This window comes from Branchiostoma lanceolatum, chromosome 5 (genome assembly GCF_035083965.1).
Source record: "Branchiostoma lanceolatum isolate klBraLanc5 chromosome 5, klBraLanc5.hap2, whole genome shotgun sequence".
Classification (NCBI taxonomy): domain Eukaryota; kingdom Metazoa; phylum Chordata; class Leptocardii; order Amphioxiformes; family Branchiostomatidae; genus Branchiostoma; species Branchiostoma lanceolatum.
In genome coordinates, this window is record NC_089726.1 from 23,553,680 (window position 1) to 23,559,287 (window position 5,608).

Sequence of the window (5,608 nt, forward strand, 5' to 3'; positions counted from 1 at the left end):
TGTTTAGTGGTTGTATTCATTTATATACTATTAGGTAGTCAAAAGGTGACATAGGTAGTCAAAAACTGGTCAAGTACATGTATAATGAACAGAGACAAGTCATGTTTGGTGCGCATGCTTACTACAACGGCACCATGCGGCACGTCCATTATGTATTCCATTCCTGCCCTATCGGACTGAGTTCAGGCATAACGTTACAAATACAAAAGCAGCAATAGAATACGTATCTCTGTCAGTCAGTCTAAAAGACTATGACCATTGGACAACTGGATCAAGGGACACGGCCCAGGGGCGGACAGAGAAAGAGATACAAAGATACTCTTGAACATAACTTAAAGGGCATAAGACACCAATATACAACATTTTCTTATTATCTGAAATAGGAATAGCATCATTGAAAGAATATACACGTTTAAAACAAATACACACCCTTCTGATATTATATAAAATTGAACCATCAGAAACCAGACTTCCATGGATCCAGCTCTTTATTCTTATCTGATTTTCTCACCAGGTGATTACATTAATCAGTGACTAATACCTGCTCATGACGTCACAATGAACACGGCAGCCGGTACGGAACCTTACACAACGGATTGCGAAAAACATTATGTAATGAGCAAACAATGCTTGATTATCGTGATAACATTCAATTAAAGGACATAACAATATATATTTCGTTTTCTTGTAGAAATAACGTTCTTTCCGAGCCGTTGTGCAAAGTTCCAAATCGGCTGCCATGTCCGTTGTGACGTCATGAGCAGGTAAGTCACTGATTAATGTAATTACCTGGTGGGAAGAATCAAAAGCTGGAGGTATGATGTTTTCATGGTACGATGTTCAATAACATCTGAAGTGTGAATATGTTGTGAAAATTTCTATTTTTTTTAACCATAGTGTTATGTTTTATGTAATTTCAGGAAATTCTTAATGTTGATGTCATTGGTGTCTTATGCCCTTTAAAGACGGTCACATTGAGCCCACAAACCTTGAAGCTCTGTGCGACGTGATTCCGACTGTTGTCGTTCGCCAGCTAGAGGTGGTTCTGAGGTAGACATGGGATTACAGGGTACTTTATGCCTCTTACATGTCAAACAAGTTGACGCTAATCCCCTGCTTCCTAATCCTTTTGTGCGTTTTTATTCAATACTTGCACAGCAATACTTTATGAATACACCCTGTGTGGACAGCTCCGGTTGGATCAGAACAGTTGGTAAAGCTGTAAGTTCTAACAGTCTTTCACACCCACGTGAGATAACCGTCCTTGTAGATGATTGGGTATATTGATTTTTGTCCCTTTAGGTATACGCATCATATGTTTTCTTGATACGTTTTACAGGAAAAAAAAACTTTTAAAGTGTAAGTAGAAAACTAGGAGGAGATCCGATGAATAAGATCTTGGCAGGGATATAAGAACCACCCACGACGTTTGCTTCATGTCGATGTCACTTTAGCTAATAGTTTCGGCTGTGTATTACCGAGTTTGTGTCAGTCTGCGTTGTACGGCCAAATAAGCGCCTTACACGGAGATGTAGTCACCAAACAACAACAGGATTTCTTCAGTAGCCGTTCTTACAACGAAAGATGCCTTGCGGCTTCTAAAAAAGGAACATTAGTACAAATGACGGCAAAAAAATATGGTCAAAACGATGAAAAATGACTCTTTTCCGTGATCCAAACGATCCTGACAACAACAAAAAAACAGTCTGTCAGAAAGAAATAAAGGAAATGTAGACAATCATCGGCTAACGCTCATCCAACGTGGGTGTCAAGAAGTAACGACTTACGCTATTATCCTCTGAACTGTTCGGATCAAACTAGAGGGATACATTTGGTCGTCTTCATAAAAATGTTTTGTTAAAGGTATTGAATAAAAGTGCACAAAAGGATTTACGAATCCTAATACGACATAATCCTACGACTGCAATCCTACGTGCACTGCTCAGAAAAGGCAAAGACAAATAAAAGGGATGGATTACCAACATAGGCAAAACAAACAGATCAGGGGATCTGCGACTAGCTTTTTGATGTAAGAGGCATAAAGTACCCTGCAATCACATGTCTACCTCAGAACCACCTCTAGCTGGCGTATTGTCAACAACTGTCGGAGTCATGGCAGACGGCCCCGCAGCCAACGCTGTACCAACCGTCACCACAGACTATTTGCCACAGCCATATGCATATGCTGTTAGATACAAGGAATGAGATGATGATGGCAACAACAAACACTCAAAACGTGATGAAAACCACCACATCCAGTCATATGCAGTTGGATACATTGAGGAAGATGATGATGGCAACAACAAAGACCCAAATTGTGATGACAACTCCGGCATCCAGCCAAATGCTGTTGGATACCAGGAACAAAACAGTGACGACAGCAACAAACACACGAAACGCCGTGCTGCAGCTGTCGTCCAAAAGACTAACCAGCCAAGTCCTACCGATGTCGATATTCAACCGTACGCTGTAGCATACATGTGCCAGGATGACGCAGCGTCTGCAGCGTCAAATTCAGAAGAGACTCAGTCAATGGAGTCGTTTCAGAAAATAAAAACGACTTCCAACAACAGCAATGACATCCCAAATAACATGTCAGCACGTGGGTCATCTAGTCGTGATCCTGACACTTCAGGCTTTACTGAGAAAACCAGTAACCTACGTGAGATACAACATCCCTGAATATTCTTCATCCAAATCCGATGTACGCACAAAACGCCCTGAAGCCCAATCCGATATACGTGGCAACCCACAGATTTCGTGCGGTAAGTTTTGTCTGTTACATCATATAAAGTAATTTAGGGTAAGTTACGCATCATCTTAATTCTATGGATGGCATCCTCTGGAGACCCCAAAACTAATGCGCGCGGGCGAAAAAAAGGAAATAAGTGTGGCAATTAAAAATTATTGCCATAGCGAAGGCCTAGGTGTCTGGGCTGATCTTACTTCACTGTAAGGAAAGTACCTACGTAGCACTCTAAGTTCTGCCGTAAGATTTGTTCAAAACGCACTTAGAAATCAGAAATGCGTCTGCCAAGCAGATATAGAAAGGCACCATAACTTGATGAGTTCCAAGCAGATATCGAAAGACCGGAGTACACTCCCGGTGTAGTGTCTTTCTCTGCCATTTTTGGATGGGTGGAGTGAGAATTTAGTCCAGATCTAGAAATTTAGAAATTCCGTTTGCTGGGGCTCCTATGATCGTTTTGGTTGTTATTCTAGCTCTGTAGGTTATGTTTTCAAGGAGCTACCGTTGTTCTTCCGACACCACGCCCCTCCACGTAAAGCGTTCAGTGTAGACTGTCCAAGCGGTAACCAAGTTCTTTGTCGTTCTGTTAAAAAAACTTTGCCTTTCTATGTATATGCCGGGATCTCCTCAAGTTTTGGTGTTCACAGAGGTTTTTGGTAGATTGAAGACCCTTTTCAAAAGCTAGAATACTGACACACTCCCACCGGTACGAAATCGGACACCACGTAATTAAGTAGGTCATCTGTCATCGACCTGCCTGCCGGGATGCCAGACCTACTAACAAGGTATAGAGTGACAGGCGGGCGTCCCCAGGGTTTGTGCGGACGGAATGCAGAAATTCCTGTGGAATTCTGGGAATTCTTGCAAATCGGGCTTAAAGTATACTATTAAGCTCGCTCCTAAAGCTTCGCTAAAATCCAGCAGATGCAAAACCACAGGGCTACAAAGCTGGTATTGCGAATTGAACCACAGAACAAAGTGTATCAAGCAACAACAAGCGTTTGTTTGTAGGAGGAACTCAACTGAACTTATCGATGTTTCATGTATTGACAAGAACAATCAAAGAAGTACACTAACAGTATAGAAGATATTTGGCTCCAATGACTACAGACAGTGATGAGAATACTCATAAGGGCAGTTTCAACATATATGGCATTGAACTCCATATTAAGTATTTCATAGATCACACTTAAAAATCTCGCCGTGAGACCTATATACCATTGCCTCAACTTCACTCCCGTTTCTCTCATCGTTGCAAAAGAAACGCGTGAGAGCCGCTCTGGATATGACGTCTTTGAAATTGTCTGGGCGATACTCGCTGGCCACCGCGAGTCTCTCGTACAAATGTGCAAACGTAATAACCCCCTCGCCAGCTTCGATGGTATACCAATCCACAATTACGCCCCCGGTTTTCTTGTGGGCTTTGATGCTGACGTATTTTGCGGTAGTGCATAACGAGTTTTACTACAAGCGGGCGCAATGCTGGCCTTTCTGCGTCAATATGAGTCGGCAAGTTCCATAGAGCCTTCGAGGAGATTTTTTGAGAACGGGCGAAAATCAATGTGCGCGCGGGTGTCATCCATAAAATTAAGAAGGTGTGGCCTTAAGATGCTTTCAATATGTTCTTATGTGATAGGACACACATTCTACAAACATTATTATCAAGATCACTCCTACATTTCCTAGTCAACATCGCACCAAGTCTTAAATATGGGTTTCAATGGGATAATTGCCTCAGATCAAAGTCCATTTTTTACCGAAAACAAATGGAAAATAAAGTTGCTAAGATGATAAGCTGACAAACAAGTATCCAGAAACACATTGCAGGTAAAAGTTACAACAGAAGCAATTTCAAATCCCCACTCAAGATATCTTATCATCGTCGAAGTTGAAGTTTTTCCAATGGTGGTTACAGATATCTGAGGGGTACTAAGGGGGTGGGGTTGGGCAGAATGCTGTTGTTGCTGTATAATGTCTCTGCTGTCTTGTCCAAGTTCAATGTCAATTTGCCGATGCAATTATGTTTTGGATTTAAAAAATCTTAGCTGAAGAACCGCAACACTCGCCCTAGGAGTTGGGTCCCCCTTTAAACGGCTTTTTTGATGTTCTCTAGAAATTGCTCGGCTAGTAAAAATACCCAAAACCATCAACTCGGTGTGCGGCTTCAAAATGGGGTTTCGGCCTGACGATTTAACGTTGTAAATCCTATCATTTTTTAGGATGCAGATGTCTTCGCTTAACGGCTGTCGTCCTGTCGGCATCAATCATCGGTGGAATCATCGCCGGAGTATTATTCAACAGCGGGGATATTCAAACCGTAAGCTTTCAGGCTTTCTCACTCTTTACGGAAACTCGTGTGATCAATTCCTTTACTACACTCAGCACAAAAAGTTTTGAAACTTAACTTTGGTCGATCATATCTCAGTTGTTTCTTGATCAATTTCAATGATTTATATACTATTACAAAGCTTGTGTGATTTTCTTTCCCATGATACCAAACTTAATATGGTTGTAAATTAATCCAACGAGCACCAGACCTGCTTATGCGAGCAGGTCACAAAAAAAAGTGCCCAGATTACCCTACTAATGTCAAACGCTCAATTCAGTATTTTTCCTTCTGCTGGTAGCAAGTGGCCTGTGTACGAGAGTAATATGAAACTTGAATCAACAAAACACATTCATATGAAAGCCAAGATTAGTCTTCACCCAAACCAAAGAATGTGTGAAGGAGCCTCAGTTTATGATGAAGGTGGCTTAATACTGAGTACACAAGCCATGCGCTGTCACCACAGCCCGGCACATCCTCCTCATGCTTGTCACCAGTTTTGTTACGCGGCCCCTGCCTATTCTTCCACAAGG